This window comes from Callorhinus ursinus, unplaced genomic scaffold (assembly GCF_003265705.2).
Source record: "Callorhinus ursinus isolate GAN/ISIS: 27379988/994484 unplaced genomic scaffold, GSC_fseal_2.0 scaffold8, whole genome shotgun sequence".
In the NCBI taxonomy this organism is placed as follows: domain Eukaryota; kingdom Metazoa; phylum Chordata; class Mammalia; order Carnivora; family Otariidae; genus Callorhinus; species Callorhinus ursinus.
The window spans coordinates 69,411,824-69,432,915 of NW_027397070.1; the positions used below are offsets into that span (position 1 = coordinate 69,411,824).

A 21,092-nucleotide genomic window follows, 5' to 3' on the forward strand; every position below is an offset into this window, starting at 1 on the left:
TAAAAATTGAAAATACTGATGCCCCTTAAGAAATAAATGGATCCAGAGCATCACCTCTTTGACCAAGGATCATAACTCCTAAGTATAAGTCAATTGAGTTTTTAGGTCAGTCTCAAATTTGAGGTGGTTCCTTTTGTTAAGAGAATGAAAATTAATAAATTTCTAAGTGATAGAATGAATGCAATGTGGAAAAGAAAGGTCCATTCAGATGAGGTTTCTGATTTTCTTTTATATAACATGCTTTGCTTTCTATTCCCCCAGAAGGACATCCTCAAGCTGGTTGAAGATTTCTTTCTTGGTCACAATCTCTGGTTGCATCTGTGTTTCAGGTGTACAGAGACCAATGAGAGTAATAAATCTCATGTTTTCATTTGACAGGTTGTAAAAAAAGGGGTGTTTACTGTGTTATTAATAGTATGAATATAATTTGAAAGGCCGATCATGGCCAGTGATAAATATTGGAGTATTGCCAAGTGTTACATTTATTAATGCATTTATGATAGATTAAGAATGATTAATGAAAAAGATTATATCAATGTGATAAATGATTCTAGGGACAGATGTAGAATATTCAATGTTCTTATTCATTTTTTTTGTGAATCATTGGATTTTTAGAATTAATATTAGTGAATTAAGGGATTAATGAAATAATATACAGAAAATGAAGAAAAAGGGGCTGAAATATGGATCAGTGATGACAGCTGGTGGCGTAGGAGTCATGGACGATGAATACTATGTGTCTGGAACTCTGAGGTCCAATGCAAAAGGAAGTATAATCTATTACTTATCTCAAATTATTATATAGACTGATTTTAGAACTGTAAAGGGACCATTTTCTTACACTGTTTTCTTGAATTTTGATTCTTTTATTACCAATGGTCAATTTAAGAATCAATGTACAAATACTGAAAAGTAAAAATGCAGAGCATGAGGCATATGCACTCTTAATGTACATGGTGAAGCAATAAAAACCAAAGGTATTGAATATACTGAATTCCATTAAGAAAAATAAATGGTTCGTGTACCTTACCTCTTTAGTGCGCGGTAATAGAGAAGTTCTTATTCTGGGTCAGTAGCAAGTATGATATTAATGCATTTTTTAATAGAAAATTAATAAGCATGATTGCAAATTAATGTATTTTCAAATGATTGACTCCGTGTAAAGTGGAGTGTGCAGAACACGGGAGATAACATTTCGGTCTTATTCTCATCTACTTTGCTTTGTGCTTCTCAGAAAGAAGACACCTGACCTGGTGTAAGCATCCCCCATGTTCAGGCACTCCAGGCTAGCCTCTCCGTGTGGGAGCATGAAGCCCAACGTGCGTATAATCAAAGTTCTTGTCTTGGTTTGGAGGGTTTGTTTAGGGTATCACTGTAATTATTTAAAAAGTATTTAATATAAGAAAAAGGACCAACCATTGTCCAATGACTAAGTTGGAACTGTATGAAACATTATGTTGACCAACCTACCTTTACCACAAGGAGGGTGGTTAATGAAAAGTTTGTTTAATGAGGCAATGATTCTAAAGAAAAATGATAGAAATACTGAAGGCTTTTGTCCTTGCATTTTTGCGATTCATAAATATTTAATTACTGTTAGTAGATTGGTGAATTAATGGATGAGGATAAAGGAAAGGAGGGCCAATCCTGGACCAATGATGACAGCTGGTGGCGTATGAGTCCTATACGATGAATGCTACGTGTCTGGAAGTCTGAGGTCCGACACAACGATCCTGTGGATCGATGTGAGGAATATACAAGGATAATGTTCTTGTCATTTTTGATTTATAGATTCCTATATTAGTAACATCCATGGATCAGTGATAGAACCAATAGAAATCTATAAATAAATAAAAAAAGGATGAAGCCTTATTAACTATGAATATATTTAGTGAGGCAAGAAATCCTTTTGATGTAACCTAAAGAAACTGATCCAGGTTGCAAAATTAATGGACCTAAGGTGTTATCTCTTTTTGTAAGGATCATGTAGACACTGACACTGATAAGCAACATCAAATATTGTAAGCCTGGGTCATTCTTGATTTGAGGATGTTAATTTTGTAATATACCTGTTTATATTTTCATATGTATACCGGTTGTGAAAAATTAATTAGCACCAGATAGCTGGAAAAATGAAATGGCGAAAACAAGGACTAATGTGGAAGAAGTTTCAATTTTTAATTATCTGCTCTGTGTTAACACTCCTCAGAATCAACACACTCGAGCTGATGTAAGCATTTTCCATGGTCAAAAGGTCTGTGATTTCCTGCATGCTCTGAGCATAGAGATGAATGTGAGTAGAGGTTAAAGTTCTTGTATTTGCTTAAAAGTTTTTAAAATAAGGTATCCACTGTATTGTTGAAAGTGTGAAATACAATTTAAAACCATCAATATGGGAACCTTTAAATATGGGATATAACATTTGCTAATGCATATGTGGGGTATGGATGATCACCAGAGTAAGACATGTAACAATGTGGCAGATGATCCTATAGGCCTAGGTAGAATATTCATTGGTCTTATTATTGGATTTTTGTGAATCACAGGTTTTTAAAATTTTACATTAGTCAATTAAGGAATTAGTGAAATAATGTACAAGAGAATGAAGGAAAAGAAGCCTGGATTTGGACCAGTGATGACAGTTGGTGGCATATGAATTATGGATGATGAATATTACGTGTCTGAAACTCTGAGGTCCAATAAAAAAAAATATAGTCTATTGCTTCTCTTTGAAGTGATCCTATGGACAGATGTTAGGGAAAGAAAAAGGACCATTTTCTTGGTTCATTTTCATGAATTTTGATTCTACTGTAACAAATGGCTCAAAGAAGAATTAATATGCAAGTATAATAAGAGGGTGAAGCCTGTCTACTCCTAATAAAATTATGAACATTTATTGAAAATACTGGAGTTTATTAAGAAATGTAAATTGTTCAAGTGTCTTACCTCTTTGGCTAAGGAGGATATAGACAGTAAATAGCAGCCAAAATTCTTATTTTTGGTCAGTGTCAAGTTTGATATTGTTTGTTCAGAGAAAATTAATAAATATGACCCCACCATGCTGTATTCCTAAGTGACAGACAATATGAAGGTAAAATCAGTGCACCAATAGAGTGTCTCTCCATCCTGTTATCTGCTCTGCTCTGTACTCCTCAGAATGGACTCACTCCAGTAGTTGTAAATACTTCCATGATTATGTGCTCTCTGGTTGCAACTGTGAATTTGGAGCATAGAGACCAATGTGAGTAGTAGTCAAAAGTTTTCATCGTCTTCTTCTTGTGTGTGTGTTTTTTTAAAGGTATTCACTATATCGTTAAGAAGTATGAAGTGTAATCAAGTAAGGGCAACTCTAGCCCAGTGACAAATATGGATTTGATTATATTGATTAATAGGGGTTGATTATATTGATTAATGCATTTATGTAAAACATTATAATTAATGAGAGTGATACACTGATATGAGAATGATCCTAGGGAGAGATTTAGAGATATCAAGTCTCTTTTTGTGTTTTAGTGAATTATAGCATCTTAAAATTATTATTAGTGAATTAATGAATTAGTCAATAAACAATGTAGCACCGAATGGGGAAAAAGAGGGACAGTATTGGATCGATGATGACCACTGGTGGCGTATGAGTCGTATACGATGAATACGTGTCTGGAACTCTGAGGTCCAACAGAAATGCACTCTAGTCCACTGCCCTGTGTGAAGTGATCCTATAGACAGATACCATGAATATAGAAGGATCCTGTTTTGGGTTCATGTTCATGCATTCTCTATAATTGGATCAATGAGTTGATCAACAAACAATATATAAATAAAGATTAAGGTCATAAAGCATTGTCCAGTTATAAAAATATGTATCGAGACAAGAAATACTATTAATGTGTATTGAAAACACACTCCTGTCCATTAGGAAATAAATGATACAAACAAAGGTCTTGCTCTTTGGCAAAGGACTGCGTAGGCAGTGTTAAATCATAATAGGCAATGTTCATATTCTATGTTGGTGGTGAGGTCATTATTGTTCATTCATTAGGAGACATTAAATAAACAGTTCCCTGAGTTTCAAATTGTCTAAGTGACTGACTAGATGAGAGGTGGGGTGCAAGGATCAGTGGAGATAAGGTCTAAAGCTTTTTGTTTTCATCTGCTCTGCACTCCACAGAATGGACGCACTCACGCTGATTTAAACATTCTTCCGTGACCACAAGTTCTATGGCTGTGTCTGTGTTGGAGAATGGAGATTAACGTGAGTAATAGTCAGTGTTCCTGTCTCAGTTTGGGTGGTTTGTTTAAGGGTATTTACTGTATTGTTAAAAAAAATGTGAAACGCCCACCATGGCCCCCAAATGCAACTAATAGGAAGCATCATGTTTATTAATCCATATACCAAACAGTGAGGTCTGTTAATGAAAGAAATGAATTGATGGTGGAAATGATTCTATGGACAGATGTTTCACATTAGTCCCTGCCAAGCGGGTACTAATGATGAAGTAAGAGGTTAAAATGAGCATGTTGGCTAATCCATACATTCAACACCTCGGTCCCCTAACAAAGAAGATCTAGACGATTTGCCCTGTAGAAATGATTTTATGTACAGATGTTAGGGATAGTAAAGTCACTTTTCAAAACCTCATGGGCATTTTTTATTATTAGTGAATTAACGAATTAATCTCTAAACAAAATTATGGTTCAACGAAGAAAAAGAAGGCAAAATCTGGGCCAACACTGAGGACCAGTAGCATAAGCGGCAAGGATGAATAAGGTTTACCTACAACTTTGTGATCCAACGTAAAAAGAAATCTAGTCTATTGATTGTTACAAATTGTCCTATAAGCAGTTGTTAGAGCTATCCCAGAATGTTATTCTTGGGCTTTTGAGTTTCACAAATATTGATTGCTTATTAAAAATTAAGCAATGCAATAAAAGAAGTAAAAAAAATGTGTGAGTAAATGAAGGAAAAATAGGGCCAAACGTGGAATAACTATAGCATATGTAATGAAATTAACATCATTACGAATTCATTTCTAAGAATCAGAAGTCCATTAAAAATATATTAAGGCATTTATATCTCATCAGAAGGGACATAGGGACAGATGTATGTAGTTGTTGATATTCATATTCTGTGCTGTCTCTGGGTTGCAGGTGTTTTTGTTTTTGTTTTTTTCAGTTGAGAAATAGGGAAAAAGTTTATATAATATAATCAACTAACTATATTAAAGAGGGCCAAGCATGAACCAGTGACAAAATTGAGTCCTATAACAAATTATGACCAGTCCAGTTGGCTTCACTGGGTTCGACTGGTAATCATTCCACAATGTATATGTCAGTGAAATGTCACACTGTACCCTTTAAAAATATACAACTGTATTTATCAATGATTTCTCAGTCAAGTTGGACAAGAAGTATATAGTCCTTTGTCATTTTTGATAGTGATAAAAACTGGACAAAGTTTTTGTTAATTACTGTTATGATCTTGAGTTTGCATACAACAGTGCACATTTTACCATTATAAATTAATAGATAAGTTAATAAGTGAATACAATAAAAGGGGCAAAGCCCATGGCCAGGGATTAGAATGTGGTGATGCGCGATCCAGCAGTCCTACTCATGTTTTATCCCTCCTAAGACAAAAATCTCAGCTCTTTCCAGGTGGAGTCAGGAGAACTACACAGGTACATACACAATAGCATTTCTATTCTGGGTTTCTGGGAAGTTAGACATCTTTTATGTTATTTAACCGTTTTCATTTTTTTTAAAAAGTGACTGTCAATTTTTTTATGAATTAAAGAGTGAACGAATGAATATTAAAGCTATTGATAAATATTTACATGCATAAATTAAATCAAAGAAAACCAAAGATGGGTCTATGATGGAGCTTCGTGGCAAGGTTTATGAAGTAACCAATTTCAGTATGATTTTTTTAAAGGTTTTAAGATTTTACACTCACTTTCTTAAGTATCTAATTTTCCATCCTAGGTTGGCACCACAGTTTATAAGCATTCTTCTGTGGAAAAGAACTAAGTTGTTAAATCAATGAAACAACTCCGAGAAAGATGTAAGGTACAGTCTTTGGATGGGGGGTAGATAGTAGGCTCATGGTTGTACTGACATCTTTTTTTCTTTTTTAATTTTATGTTTTCTTTAAAGAATGTACAAGTTAATGAAAAAGTATGGAGGTTTCTCAAAAGATTAAAAATAGAACTACCCTATGATCCAGCAATTATTCTTCTAGGTATTTACCCAAAGGTTACAGAAATGCTGATTCAAAGAAGCACATGCACCCCGATGTTTATAGCATCATTATCTACAACAGCCAAAATATGGAAAGAGACCAAATGTCCATCGACTGATGTATGGATAAAGAAGTTGTGGTATATATACACAATGGAATAAAAAAGCCGTAAAAAAGAATGAAATCTTGGGGCGCCTGGGTGGCTCAGTTGGTTAAGCGACTGCCTTCGGCTCGGGTCGTGGTCCCAGAGTCCTGGGATCGAGCCCCGCATCAGGCTCCCGGCTCAGTGGGGGGCCTGCTTCTCCCTCTGACCCTCTCCCCTCTCGTGCTGTTTCTCTCTCTCTCACTCTCTAATAAATAAATAAATAAAATCTTTAAAAATAAAAAGAATGAAATCTTGCCATTTGCAATGACAGGGATAGAGCTAGAGAGTATTATGCTGAGTGAAATAAATCAGTCAGAGAAAGAAAAATACCATATGATTTCACACATATTGGAATTTAGGAAATGAAACAGATGAACATGGGGGAAAAAAGACAGAGGTAAACCAGTAAACAGACTCTTAACTCTCTAAGACAAACTGAGGGTTGTTAGAGGGGAGGTGGGTTGGGGGGATGGGCTAAATGGGGGATGGGTATTAAGGAAGGCACTTGTGATGAGCACTGGGTTGTTTTTTTTTTTTTTTTAAAGATTTTATTTATTTACTTATTTAACAGAGATTGAGAGATAGCGTAAGTAGGCAGAGCGGCAGACAGAGGGAGAGGGAGAAGCAGGCTCTCTGCCGAGCAGGGAGCCCAATGCAGGGCTCGATCCCAGGACCCTGGGATCATGACCCAAGCCGAAGGCAGTCGTTTAACCAACTGAGCCACCCAGGCGACCTGAGCCCTGGGTGTTACATGTAAGTGGTGAATCAGTAAATTCTACTCCTGAAACTAATATTACACTATATGTTAACTAACTGGAATTTAAATAAAAACTTGAAAAAAAAGAGCCAAGCAAGGACCCATGATGTGAATGGAATGCATTCTGAATGTGTCTTGTGATTAATTCATTTCTTCATTACTGAAGTTCATTTCAAAAGGAAATTTGGTGTATTACATCTGTGGGAATAAGGCGATAGCTAGACTTGAGTAATGTGGAAGAATCTAATTATGTGGTTAAATGGCTCCTGGGAATTTAGTACATTGTTCTAGGGGAATAAATTAAAAAATCAGTAGATGATAAATAAGTAGATAGATGATAGATAAGTAGATAGAGGGATAAATAGATAAATGATGGTAGGTAGATAAAGAAAGTAATTAATGCTGGATTAATTAAGAGAAAATGTTGTGAGGCTGAAATTTTTGTTCATACAGTTGGGAAACCTTGCCGTGCATTAAGAATTCAGTAGGTTAAAAGTGTTACCTCTCTGGGTTAGGTGACTATAGAGCAGTGGTTCTCAAACTTGAGTGAGCACCACAATCCCCTGAAGGCTGGTTAAACTGTAGGTTGCTGGCCCCATCCTCAGCATTTCTTTGATTATATTTAATACTTTTTAAAAAGTTTTTATTTCAATTCCAGTTAGTTCGCATACAGTGTACTATCAGTGCCAGGTGTACAGTACAGTGATTCGACACTTGCATATAACACCCAGTGATCATCACAAGTGTGCTCCCTCGTCCCTGTCACCTGTTCCCCCAATCCTCCTGCCCACCTCCACTACTTGGGATGATTTTAAAAATAGATCAAGTCCATGTCACTCATTTTTATAGCTCTGTAAATTTCTTTTTTTTTTTTTTTAAAGATTTTATTTATTTATTTGAGAGAGAGAGAGAATGAGAGATAGAGAGCACGAGAGGGAAGAGGGTCAGAGGGAGAAGCAGACTCCCCGCTGAGCAGGGAGCCCGATGCGGGACTCGATCCCGGGACTCCAGGATCATGACCTGAGCCGAAGGCAGTCGCTTAACCAACTGAGCCACCCAGGCGCCCTAGCTCTGTAAATTTCTATTTCACTTTTTCTCTAGACATTCCTTAACTGATAAAGATGTAAACTACCTTTATTATGAGGCAGAAGCACGTAGGAGATGTTAAGTGGTAGTCAGTGTTTTAGTTCTGATGCGAGTGGTGACTATATATAAAAAGAATATACCAATTATCTGAAAGAAGGCAAACCGTGGACCAGTGATGTGAATGGAATGCATCCTGAACTATCTTTTATGATCAAAATATCTATGATCTATTGAGGTCCATTACAAAGAGGGATTTAAGTGTTTATCTGTGGGACTGAGCCTATAGATTTCAGTAATATTCAAGGATCATGTTCTTAGCCTTTGGTGCTTCATGGATTTGATTTTATTATCATAATTAATAAATGAGAGAAACAAATAGGTCAGTTCATAAAGAGGAAAAGGGTGTAGCATATTCAGCTATGAAAATATGTGGTGAGGCAAGAATTACTATTAATATAACTTCGGACAAGTGGAATTCGTTAATAAATGGATCGGAGGTTACATTTTGGGGTAAGGATGATACAGATTGTGATACGGAATAGTATGTATGCTTGCTTTTTTTTGGTTTTATTTAAATTCAAGTTAGTTAACATATAGTGTATTATTAATTTTGGGGTAGAATTTAGTGATTCATCTGTTAATATAACACCCAGTGCTCATTACATCAAAGTGCCCTCCTTAATGTCCATCACCCAATTACTCCATCCCCCTATCCACCTCCCGTCCAGCAACCCTCAGTTTGTTCTCCATAGTTGAGAGAGATGGTGTACGAGTCATGGAGAATGGAAAATAAATATCTAAAACTCTGAGATCCAACACAATACATAATTAGTCCAATCCCTCTTTTAGAAATGATCTTATGGGCAGATGTCAGAAATATATAAAGGTCATATTCTCTTTGTGGCTTTATAGATTTAAATTTATTATCATCAATGGATCAGTGTTAGAACCATTTAAGAAATATGAATAAATAAAGAGAATATGAAGCACTGTCCAGTTATGAACGTATGTTGTGAGGCAGGACATATTATTAATAAAAATTAAAAACACCAATGCCTATTAAGAAATAAATGGATCAAGGGTGTTACTTCTTTGGCTAAAAATTATGTAGACACGGGTAATTAAAAATCAATTATTTTTAAATTCTGAATCAGTTCCACGTTCAAGCTTCTTCCCTTTGTTAGTAGGAAAGAAAAATAATGAAAAATTAACACACATGTAAAACATTGAGTAAATGTCATGTGGAAAGGAAGGGTAAATGTAGATCAGGTCTTCATTTTCTTTATCCACTGCTCTGCCCTGTACTCCTCAGAATGGACGCACTTGGGCTGATGTAAGCATCTTCCATGGTCTTGAGCTCTGTGCCTGCATTTATGCGTTAGGAGCGCAGAGACCAACGTGAGTAATAGTCAAAGTTCTTGTGTTGAGTTGGGTGGTTTGCTTAAGAATATTCACTGTATCATTAGTGTGAATTAATAAACAACTTAGAAGTGAACAAAGAGAAAGAGGACCAATCCTGGACCGATGATGATGACTGGTGGCGTATGAGTCATGGATGATGATGGATAACATGTGTCTGAAACTCTGAGGTCCAACGAAACACGATGGTGCATTCTCTTTGTTTGGAAGGATGCTATAGGTAGAAGTCAGGAATTTACAGAGATCTTGTTTTTGGTCTCTGTGTTTGTTCATGGATTTTTAACTGGAGCATTGAAATAGTCACTAAACAAATATGTATAAATATAAATAAAGAGAAAAAATAAAGAGGAATATGGAAAAACATGCTCTAATTATAAAAATATGTGGTAAGGTGAGAAATGGTATTAATAAATTTGAACACAGTGTGGAATCCAAAGACGAATAAATGGTTACATGACTTAAATCTTTGGCTGAGGATGATATAGACAAAATAAATAATAATCGATGTTAATTTTCTGGGTTGGGGAAAAGGTCTTAAGTTGTTCATTTTCTTAAAAGAAAATGAAATAAATATAGTATACTCCTAATTAATGATTGCCTAAATCACTGAAAAGTGAAATGCAGAAGAAAGGATCAATGAAGATGAGGTCGCAATTTGTTATCATCCTCTCTGCTCTCTACTCCTCAGAGCGGGCGCCCTCAAGCTCATTAAAGCACCTTCACGTGGCAGAGCTCTGTGGCTGCATCTGTGTCTTAGGAGCATAGAGAACAATGTGAGTAATGGTCGGTGTTCTTATCTTGGATGGAATGTTTTGTTTTGTTTTGTTTTAATTACTCTATTATTAAAAAGTGTTTGATGTAATCAAGAAGCCCAAACATACCAATATCAAATATGTTGTTAATCCATATGTGAAACCCTGAGTTCAGTTAATGAAAGAGTTTGTGCCTAGTGGAAATGATTGTATGAATAGATGTTAGGGATATTCAAGGATTTCATTTGTGATTTTTTTTTTGGTGACTTATGTTTATTTCTATATTAGGCAATTAATCAATAAACAGATGCAGATGACAATAGAAAAAAGAGCCAGTGCTGGACCAGTGATGGCAACTGATGGCATAGGAGTCACGTGTAGTGAATACTATGTGTCTGGAACTCTTGAGATCCAGCACAAAACAAATCCATTCCATGTTGTTGAAATGGTCCTATACAGATGTCAGGATATACAAGGTCTTCTTTTTGGTCTTGGTTTTTATTCATTTTAATTCTACAAATATAATCAGATCAGTCAAAATAACAATAAACATATTACCAAAAAAATGATGGGAGTAAATCATTGTCCAATTATAAAAATATGTGGTGAGGTATGAAATTCAATTAATATATGTTGCAAACACTGACAATTAATGAAAATAAATGATGTAAGCATGTTGCCCCTTTTGCCGAGTATGACATAGGCAGTAAGGAGTAGTAGTCAATGTTTATATTCTTTGTCAGTGGCCATATTGATGTGATTTGGTCCCTTAAGCGAAAATAAAATAGACATGATCCCAACTTACTAATTGCCTACTGACTGAATAAATAAAGATGGAATTAAGGGCCATTGGAGAGAATGCCTCAATCCTTTTGTTTTTGTTGTTGTTTTGCCCTTCTGTACTCCTCAGAATGGATGTGTTCCAGTTGATTTAAAATCTTCCATGGTCAGGAGCTCTATGGATTTAGGAGCATGGGGACCAGTGTGAGTAATATTCAATGTTCTTCTTGGCTCGGCCATTGTTTTATTTTTATTTATTTATTTTATTCAAGTTCAATTAGCCAAGTTACAGTACATCACTAGTTTTTGATATAATGTTCAATGATTCACTAATTGAGTATAACACCCAGTGCTGTTGTTTTGAAAAACATTTTTATTGTATTATTAAAAATTTATATTATATAATCATATAAAAATGAATGAAATTTTGCCATTGGGAATGACATGGATAGAGATAGAGAGTACTATGCTGAGTGAAGTAAGTCAGAGAAAGACAAATAACCATATGATTTCACTCATATGTGGAATTTAAGAAACAAAACAAAGGGGAAAGAGAGAGAGAGGGGCAAACCAAGAAACAGACTCTTAACTCCAGAGAATGAACAAACTGATGGTTACTAGTGGGGAGTTGGCGGGGAGGGTGGGGATGGCTAAACAAGGGGTGGGCATTAAGGAGCACACTTGTGATGAACACTGGGTGTTATTCTATGATAGAGACATTTTCTGGAGCTCTGAGGTCCAACACAAATGGAATCTGGTCCACTCTACTTGATGAAGGGAACCTATGGATGGATGTCAGGACTACATAAGCATTTAGTTCTTGGCCTTTGAGTTCATGAAGCCTTAAAATATTATTATAAAAGTATCAATGGAAGAATAAATAAACGTATAAATGACTAAATATAGAGAGAATGAAGCTTTGTTCATAAGCAAAATAAAATATATACTAAGGAAAATGCATATTAGTGTAAAGGAATGGATTAAAAAAGGACCAAGTGTATTTTGTATTTGACTAAGGGTGATTTACACAGTGGTAGGTAATAGTTATTACTCTCAGTCAGGTATCAACTTGAAGTTTATTTTATTAAGGGAAAAATTAATAAATATTACCAAAAATTAATAAATGCCCAAATGACTGTGCAAATGAGTGGTGGAAAATATAGAGACAATAACTCAGTCTTTTATCATATTGTCTACTTGTATCATATTTTATCATGTCTTCAGAGTGCATGCAATGAGCTGATTTTATCATCCACGGTGATTTAGATTGTTATGTTATCTTTGTGTTAGAAAAGAGACCAAGTTGAATAATGGCCAAAGACCTTACCTTGTTTTGGGTGACATATTTAAGAGCATTCATGGTATCATTTAAAAGTAATAAATAAAATCAAAAAGTTAACTCTGGCCTGACGAGAAATATGATATGAAATATTACTGTTGATTCATTGATAATGTGCAACATTGAGGTCGACTAATGAAAGATGTAATCTATGAGGTACATGATTCTACAAAGAGAAGTTAAGCTTATTTAGGGGTCTTTTTTGGGATTTTATGAATCACGTATTGATTTTTATTACCAATGAATTAACAATTTAATTGTTACTAATGTAGAAACATTTGAAGAAAAAGAGGCCCAAACATAGACCAATGATGAAAACTGGTGGCATAGGAATCCTCCCTGGTTGAGTGCTATATGTCTGTAACTCCGAGTCCACACAAAACAAAATGTAGCCTATTTTCTGTTGTAAATGACCTCAGGGTCAATGTAGAAATATACAAAGCTCATATTCTTATTTTGGGTTAATATACTTGGATTTATTATTATGAATGAATCAGTAATGAAAGCATTAAAAATGTAAAAAAACAGATAAATAGGGTGAAGCATTGTCCAGCCGGTAATATATGTTGTGATGTATAAGAAATGAACAAAAATGCTCATTAAGAAATAAATAGAATAAGCATTTTTGCCTTTTGCTTAAGAATTATATAGGCACTGATAAGTAAGAGCCTTTATTATTGTTATTGATCAGTCTCAAGTTTAAGCTTTCCTTTAGATAAAAGAAAAAATACCACATTATGAAAAATTGCGTGCTTAAATGAGTAAATGAAATGCAGTAAAGAAGGATCAATGGAGATAGGATCTGAAATTTTCTCTTGTCTGCTCTACTCCGTCCTCCTTAGAATGGATCTGTCATGCAGATTTAAGGATTCTTCCTTGGTCACGAGATCTCAGGCTGCATTCACCTGTTAGGTTCGTGGAGACCATGTGAGTAATAGTTGAAGTTTTGGTCTTAGTTTCAGTACTTTGTTTAATGTTCAGTGCATTATTAAAAACCGTGGAGTATAATCAGTGGACTCCAAATAGCCCACTGAGTGGGTTTCAATATATGAAACATTATACTGATTAATACATATAATATAAATGAAGAATAATTAATGAAGGTGATATAGACATGAGGATGGTTCTAAATAGATATTCGGAATTTCTAGGCCCTTTGTGCTTTCTGTGAATAATCATTTTTAAAATTGTAATTACTGAATTATGAATTGATCAGTAAATAATGTAGAAACAAAAGGTAAAAAAGAGGGACGATATTGGATCGATGATGACCACTGGTGGCGTATGAGTCGTGTACGATGAATACGTGTCTGGAACTCTGAGGTCCAACACAGATGGAATCTACTCCATTGTCCCTGTTTGATGTGGTCTAGAGGCAAAGGTCAGGAATATATAAAGACTGTGGTTTTGGTCATTATGTTATGAGTTTTCTTCCTATTTTTATAATTGGATCAATGAAATTATTAATACACAAATGTGTAAACAAATTTAAATGAAGAAGGTGAAGCCTTGTCCAATTCTGAAAATAGGTGGTTAGGCAAAAATTACTATAATATAGTAATATATTAATTATATTGAAAAGACTGATATCCATTAGGGAAGAGGTGGTATAATGGTGTTGTCTCTTTGGCTAAGGTTGATGGTATAGACTGTGTTAAGTATAGTGTTCATATTCTTTGGCAAGGGCAAGAGGGATATTGTTTGTTTACTTAATAGAAAATAAAATATACATTATCCCAAGTCACTACCTGCCTAAATGACTGACTGAATGAAAGGTGGAATACAGGAATGAATGAACCTAAGGTCTCAATCTTTTATCCCCTGCTCTGTCTTGTACTCCTTAGAATGGTCACCCTCGGCTGATTGAAGCAATCCACCGTAGTCATGAGCTCTGTGGTTGCATCTATGTGTGAAGAGCATGGAGCACAATGTGAGTAATAGTCAAAATTCTTTTCTTGGTTTTGTGGTTTTTCAGAAAGGTTTTCACTGCCTTATTAAAAAATTGTGAAGTATAATTTATGATTGCCAGCCATGGCCAAATAATTAGAATCAGGTTAATATGAAGCATTGTGTTAACCTATGTGGGAAACATTGAGGTCAGTTAATGAATGATATATATTATCAGTGGGAATTAATTCTGTAGATGAATATTAGAGATATTCAAGGGAATTGTTTTGAGTTTTTGTGACCCCCCCAGGTATTATTTTTAGTATTATTACTTAATTGATGAATTAATAAAAACATGTGGACATGATCAAGATAATGAGGGACATACCTGGATAAATGATGACAAGGGGTGGCATACGGGTCTTGGATGATGAACACCACAGGTCTTCAACTCTGGGGTCCAACACGAAAGAAATCTAGTCCTTTCTCCCCGTTTGAAGGGGTCCTATACACAGATGTCAGGCATATGTGAGGATCATGTTCTTGGTCTTTGTGTACATGAATGTTTTAAAAGTATCATTATAAAAAATAAATAGCATAAATATATAAATGAATAAATATGAAGAGGCTGAAGCATTGTTCATTGCTATAATATACAATAAATAAAATTATATTAATATGAATCAGAATGGAAAATAAAAGAATCAAGTGTATATGTCTGAGTAAGAATGATGGGAAGAATAAATAGTAATTACTGAGTCAGTTACAACTTTGACATTTGATTTGTTAAGGGGAAAATTACAATAATTTCATAAATGCCTAAATGACTGCAAGTGAATAGTGGGATATATGAATCAATGGAGAGAATATCTCAATATTTTTATCATCTTCTCTGCTTGTTACTCTTCAGAACAGATGCTTGAGCTGATGTCAGCTTCTGCCATGACCAAGATTGTGATGCTTCCTTTGAGTATGGAAAGAGACAAGGTGAATAATGGTCAAAATGGTTGTCTTGGAATGGGACATTTAAGGGTAATCATCGTATTGTTAAAAAGTATTAAATTAATAAGAAATTAACTGTGGCCTCATAATAAATGTGATAAGACACATAATGCTGATTAATCAGTAATGTACAAGATGGAGGTGATGCAGTCCCTTTGGATAATGATTCTATAAACTGATGTTAGGGATATTCAAGGATCTTATTTTTGGGTTCCTGTGAACCATGTATGATTTTTATAATTATCAATGAATTAATTATTTAATTGATACAAAAGTAGAAATGAACTAAGAAGAGACTCAGTCCTGGACCACTGATGATGACCAGTGGCATAGGAGTCATGGACCATGAAACTATGTGTCTGAAACTCTGAGGTCCAACACAGAATGGAATTTGGTCTGTTCCTTCTGTTGAAATTGATTGTACAGAGAGCTGTCAGGAATAAGTTCATATTCTTGTATTGTTTCATAGATGCAGACTTGTTATTCTTAATGGATCAATGATAGACCCATGAAGCAAATATAAATAAACACATAAGGAAGAATAGGGTGAGGAATTGTCCAAATATAAACCCAAGTAGCAAGGCAGAATATATTATTGCTAAAAATAGAAAACACTGATTGATACCCATTAAGAAATAAGTGGTTAAAAGGGTCATCTCTTTGACCATGGTTCTATAGGTATGCCTGAGTAGGAATCACCTTAATTGTTCTTCTTCAGACCAAAGATTGGATTTTTATAAGATGACAATACATATATAAAGAAACAGTAATAAATACCTAAATACTGGGTAAATGAAATGCAGAAAGCAAGGATCAATGCGGATTAGGTTTCAGGTTTTTTTTAATCATCTGCTCTGTTCTGTACTCTTCAGAATGAACTCACTGGAGATGATTCAGCACCTTCTATGGGCACGAGTTCTGTGGTTGCCTCTGTATAATAGGAGGATGGAGATTAATGTGAGTAACACTTGAAGTTCTTTTCTCAGTTTAAGTGGATTTTTTAAAGGTTATTCACTGTGTTATTAAAATGTGTAAAATATAATTAAAGAAGGCCACTGGATCTCAGTGTTAAATATGGAATGTATGAAACACATTGATTAATACATGTATGAAAGCTGGAGATATTAATGGGAGTTATATTGATGTGAGATTAATTCTGTGTATAGATTTGAGACTTACAGGCTCTTTTTTTAAATTGAAAATTATTAGTTAAATAATGATTTGATCAATAAACAAATAGAAATCTATGTAGTAAAAGAGGGATGATATTGGATCGATGATGACCACTGGTGGCGTATGAGTCGTGTACGATGAATACGTGTCTGGAACTCTGAGGTCCAACATAAAATTGGTCTAGTCCTCTGAAGACATCGGTTTGCTGTTGGTCTTGGTGTTTATGTATTTTTATTTTATTATTACAATTGGATAAATGTGAGAATCTATAAATAAATAAGGATGAATAGAGTAAATCATTGTCCAATTTTAAAAATATGTGGTGAGGCAAGAAATCCTATTAATCTATTATGGAAACCCTGAAGTTCAGTTAGAAATGAATGGTATTTGACTGTTACCTCTTACGGTAGGGATGATGTGGACAGTGTAAGTTATAGACAATATCCATATTCTGGCTCAGTAGCAAGATCAAAGTTGTTTGTTTTCTTAACAGACTAAATATATATACCCAATTAATGATTGCCTAGAGAGCTATGTGAATGTTGAAGTTGAGATCAATGGAGAGAATGTCTCAACCATTTTTATCACCTGCTTTGCTTTGTACTCCTTAGAAGAAACCCTGGACCTGATTTAAAGATTTTTCCTTGATCCTGACCTCTAGGGTTGCATCTATTTTAGGAGATTGGAGTCCAGTGTAAGCATAATCACATTTCTTTTCTTGGTTTGGGTTGCTTGTCTAAGGGTATTTACTATAGCAATCCAGTATTTGAAATATAATCAAAGAGGGCCATCTTTATCCTATTGAAAAATAAGAGATTTATAGGAAGCATGATATTGATTAATGCATGTGTGAAAAACTGATAAATGACAGAGATATAATGATGTAAAAAGAGATCTAGAAGCATATTAGGGATATCAAGGCCTTATTGGGGTTTGAAATAATGCAATTTAAATATTATAATTAGTAAATTATTAAGTTAGTCAATAAACAATATCAAAATGAATGAAGAGAAGCTGTCTTTTCTGGATCGGTGATGATAACTGCCGGCGTATGAATCACGGATGATGAGTAATACGTGTCTGAAACTCTGAGGTCCAACACAAAAGTGATGTGTTCCTTCTCTTCATGCATTTACTTTTCTTAATATAATTGAAAATGAAAGAATCAATAGACAAATATATGGATCAGTTGAGAGAAAAATCTCAATCTTTTTATCACTTTTTGTGTTTGGTGCTTTTCAGAATAGAAGCTCAAGGTGATTTCTACCTTTATTGTGATCAAGGTCACCATGTTTCCCTTTTATAGGAAAGAGACCAACGTGAGTAATGGTCAAAATTCTTTTCTTGGTTTGGGTCATTTGCTTAAGGGTTTTCATGGTATTATTAAAATGTAATAAATATAAGGAAAAATTAACTATGGCTCAATGATAAATATGATATAAAATATGTTGATTAATTGATAGTATGTAACATTTATTTTTATTAATGAAAGAGGTATGAACTATTTTGGCAATGATTCTGTAAGAAGAGGTTAGGGTATTCAAGTATCATATTCTTCAGTTTTTGTTAATTGTGTATTGATTTTATTATTACCAATGAAGTTATGATTTAATTGATACAAATATACAAGTGAATAAGCTAACCTCTAATGGAACCAGTGGTGATGACTGGTGGGGGATGAGTCGTGGACAATGTACAGTATGTATCTGGAACCCTGAGGTGCAATACAATAAGTATTCTATTTTCTCTGTTTATTGGATCCTATGGATAGATGTTAGGAATGTATAAATATTATGTTCTTATTTTGGATGAATTTATTTATTTATTTGTTCATTCATTCATTTACTTACTTACTTATTTACTTATTTTTAGAAGGAAAGGGCAGAGGTAGAGTGAGAGAGAGAATCCTAAGCAGGCTCCATGCTCAGTGCAGAGCCTGACATGGGGCTCAATCCCATGACACTGAGATCATTACCTGAGCTGAAATTAAGAGTTGGGTACTTAACTGAATGAGCCACCCAGGCACCCCTTGGATGAATATATTTATATTTGTTATTATTAATGGACCAATGATAGAATTATTAAAGGAAATATAAATAATAGATTAAGAAGAAAAGGTGAATTATTATCTAACTATGAACATAGTATGGTGAGGCCAGAAACACTAATAAAATTTGCAAACACTGATGACCTTCATGAAATAGATATTTTGAGGGTGTCCCTTCTTTGGTCAAGGATTATATAGACATGAATAATTAAGAGTCAGTTTCATTATTCTCGGTCAGTGTCAAGTTTGAAGTTTTCCTTTTTGTTAAGAGACGAAGATCCATGTTATGGAAAATTTATGAATTCCTAAAAGATTGAGTAAATTCATTGCGGAAGGCAAGAATCTATGGGGATAAAAATTTTATCATTTTTTTCTGTCCTTCGCTATGGTTTGTTCTTCTCAGAATGGACACATTCGAGCTAACCGAGCATTGTTGCGTGGTAGTGAGCTCTATGACAGCACCTGTAGGACAGAAGCACAGAGACCAATGTGAGTATAGTCAGACTTCTTATCTTTGTTTTAGTGATTTTTTTCAGCACATTTGCTGCATTATTCGAAAATTCCATATCGAATCACAGAGGCTGACTGTAGCTCTGTGATAAATATTGAATTTTAGAAAACATTATATTGATTAATGCATGTATGGAAAACAGGATAATTAATGAAGAATACTGATGTGAGAATAAGTCTATATTCAGTTTAAAGACATAAAGACTCATTTCAGTTTTTGTGAATAATAGGGTTTTAAATTATTCGTGAACCAATGATTTAATCAATATACAAAGAGAATATAATGTAGAGAAGAGGGACAATATTGGATCGATGATGACCACTGGTGGCGTATGAGTCGTGTACGATGAATACGTGGAACTCTGAGGTCCAACAGAAAATTAATCTAATACATTCTCATTATTTGAAGGCATCCAATAGACAGATGTCAGGAATATAGTAAAATCTTGTTTTTGGTCTTAGTGTTCATGCATTTATATGTATCATTACAATTGGGTAAATAAGAGATTCTATAAATAAATACATAAATAAAAATGATGACAGGAGTGAAACATTGTCTAATTATAAAAAGATATGACTAGGCAATAATTAAGACCTAATTTATTAATTTATTATTAATGGTTAATAACTAATACTATTAATATACCATGGAAACCCTGAAGTTCAATTAGAAGCAAGTTGTACATGACTGTAACCTATACAGCTAAGGATGATGTATACGGGATAAGTTACAGACAATGCTCATCGTCTGGGTCAGTGGTAAATTTGAAGTTTGTTTTCTTAAGGGAATAAAATACATACACCAAATTAATGATGGCCCAAATGACTGACTACATGAGAGGGGAAAGGTGAAGACCAATGGAAAGAATGTCTCAAGCTTTCTCATCATTTGCTCTGCCTTATACTCCTCAGAACAGACACACCACACCTGAGTTGAGGATTCTTCCTTGATCATGAACTCTGGGGTTGCATCTCTATTTTAGGCGTTGGAAGACCAATGTGAGTAATAAACAAAATTCTTGACTTGCTTTGGGTGGTGGTGTGTCTGAAGGTATTCACTGCAGTATTAAAAAGATGAAATCTATTCAGATGGTCAGCTGTGTCCTAGTGACAAATATGGGGTTAAAATGAAGTATTACATTGATTAAAGCATTTATGAAAAACTGATAATAAATTTGACAGAAGTGTAATAATGTGGTTATATATATTAGGGTGATCAAGGCCCTTTTGAGTTTTTGTGAATCATACAGTTTTAAAATTATAATTAGTGAATTAATGAAATAATAAACAATGTAGAAATGAATGAAGAGAAAGTGGTCTTTTCTGGATCAATGATGATAACTGCCAGCGTATGAATCATGGATGATGAATGATACGTGTCTGGAACTCTGAGGTCCAACACAAAAGAGATGTGGTCTTTCTTTTCATGCATTTTCATTCTTGATTATAATCGGATCAATAAAATATCAATAAGGAAACATGTAAAAAAGGTGAATTGTAGAAACGTCCAATTTTAAAAATATATGAGGAGGCAAGAAGTTCTATTAATATAATTTGAAAACACTGAAGTCCAAAGAGAAATAAATGGTACATGTCTGTCCCCTCTTTGGCTCAGATGATATAGATAGGACAAATTATAGACAATGTTGATGAAGTTCGAAGTGGTTCATTTTTATAAAAGATAATGAAATGAATATTCTCCAGTAATGATTTCCTAAATGCCTGACTAAATGAAAGATGTAAAGCAGGGGTCAATGGAAGAATGACTCATTTTTTTCTCATGTTCTCTGCTTGGTATTCTTCAGAATGGATGCTCTAGCTGATTTCATCTTCTGCTCTGATCAAGATTGTTATGTTGCTTTTGTATTAGGAGAGTAAAGCAAGGTGAGTAGTAATAGAGGTTCTGTCTTGGTTTCGGTCATTTGTTTAAGGGTATTCACAGTATTATTGAAAATTA

At 34.4% G+C, this 21,092-nt stretch overlaps 1 long non-coding RNA gene, 14 other non-coding genes and 1 pseudogene across 15 annotated transcripts; all 16 read left to right on the forward strand.

Annotated features, from left to right (window-relative positions):
• The first annotated feature begins 451 nt into the window (after positions 1-451).
• Positions 452-21,061, forward strand: LOC141373316 (uncharacterized). Its single transcript, XR_012379188.1, has 16 exons — positions 452-1,319; positions 2,210-2,293; positions 3,157-3,241; positions 4,169-4,252; positions 5,983-6,066; positions 10,334-10,418; positions 11,308-11,381; positions 13,359-13,443; positions 14,361-14,446; positions 15,314-15,390; positions 16,278-16,362; positions 17,190-17,272; positions 17,821-17,897; positions 19,029-19,114; positions 20,048-20,134; positions 20,941-21,061. It is a non-coding gene; the product is annotated as an uncharacterized lncRNA (long non-coding RNA).
• LOC112822817 (small nucleolar RNA SNORD113/SNORD114 family) lies at positions 685-759 on the forward strand. Its single transcript, XR_003207810.1, has one exon. It is a non-coding gene; the product is annotated as a small nucleolar RNA SNORD113/SNORD114 family (small nucleolar RNA).
• LOC112822820 (small nucleolar RNA SNORD113/SNORD114 family) lies at positions 1,649-1,723 on the forward strand. Its single transcript, XR_003207813.1, has one exon. It is a non-coding gene; the product is annotated as a small nucleolar RNA SNORD113/SNORD114 family (small nucleolar RNA).
• LOC112822818 (small nucleolar RNA SNORD113/SNORD114 family) lies at positions 2,626-2,700 on the forward strand. Its single transcript, XR_003207811.1, has one exon. It is a non-coding gene; the product is annotated as a small nucleolar RNA SNORD113/SNORD114 family (small nucleolar RNA).
• Positions 3,605-3,676, forward strand: LOC112822813 (small nucleolar RNA SNORD113/SNORD114 family). The gene has a single exon (XR_003207806.1). It is a non-coding gene; the product is annotated as a small nucleolar RNA SNORD113/SNORD114 family (small nucleolar RNA).
• LOC112822825 (small nucleolar RNA SNORD113/SNORD114 family) lies at positions 9,744-9,821 on the forward strand. The gene has a single exon (XR_003207817.1). It is a non-coding gene; the product is annotated as a small nucleolar RNA SNORD113/SNORD114 family (small nucleolar RNA).
• Positions 10,737-10,812, forward strand: LOC112822844 (small nucleolar RNA SNORD113/SNORD114 family). Its single transcript, XR_003207832.1, has one exon. It is a non-coding gene; the product is annotated as a small nucleolar RNA SNORD113/SNORD114 family (small nucleolar RNA).
• Positions 12,818-12,892, forward strand: LOC112822859 (small nucleolar RNA SNORD113/SNORD114 family). Its single transcript, XR_003207845.1, has one exon. It is a non-coding gene; the product is annotated as a small nucleolar RNA SNORD113/SNORD114 family (small nucleolar RNA).
• LOC112822815 (small nucleolar RNA SNORD113/SNORD114 family) lies at positions 13,774-13,845 on the forward strand. The gene has a single exon (XR_003207808.1). It is a non-coding gene; the product is annotated as a small nucleolar RNA SNORD113/SNORD114 family (small nucleolar RNA).
• On the forward strand, positions 14,793-14,867 carry LOC112822843 (small nucleolar RNA SNORD113/SNORD114 family). Its single transcript, XR_003207831.1, has one exon. It is a non-coding gene; the product is annotated as a small nucleolar RNA SNORD113/SNORD114 family (small nucleolar RNA).
• LOC112822838 (small nucleolar RNA SNORD113/SNORD114 family) lies at positions 15,710-15,783 on the forward strand. Its single transcript, XR_003207826.1, has one exon. It is a non-coding gene; the product is annotated as a small nucleolar RNA SNORD113/SNORD114 family (small nucleolar RNA).
• LOC112822814 (small nucleolar RNA SNORD113/SNORD114 family) lies at positions 16,675-16,746 on the forward strand. The gene has a single exon (XR_003207807.1). It is a non-coding gene; the product is annotated as a small nucleolar RNA SNORD113/SNORD114 family (small nucleolar RNA).
• On the forward strand, positions 17,603-17,677 carry LOC112822833 (small nucleolar RNA SNORD113/SNORD114 family). The gene has a single exon (XR_003207824.1). It is a non-coding gene; the product is annotated as a small nucleolar RNA SNORD113/SNORD114 family (small nucleolar RNA).
• On the forward strand, positions 18,229-18,303 carry LOC112822856 (small nucleolar RNA SNORD113/SNORD114 family). The gene has a single exon (XR_003207843.1). It is a non-coding gene; the product is annotated as a small nucleolar RNA SNORD113/SNORD114 family (small nucleolar RNA).
• LOC112822832 (small nucleolar RNA SNORD113/SNORD114 family) lies at positions 19,441-19,508 on the forward strand (annotated as a pseudogene).
• On the forward strand, positions 20,460-20,534 carry LOC112822827 (small nucleolar RNA SNORD113/SNORD114 family). The gene has a single exon (XR_003207819.1). It is a non-coding gene; the product is annotated as a small nucleolar RNA SNORD113/SNORD114 family (small nucleolar RNA).
• Positions 21,062-21,092: the final 31 nt, after the last annotated feature.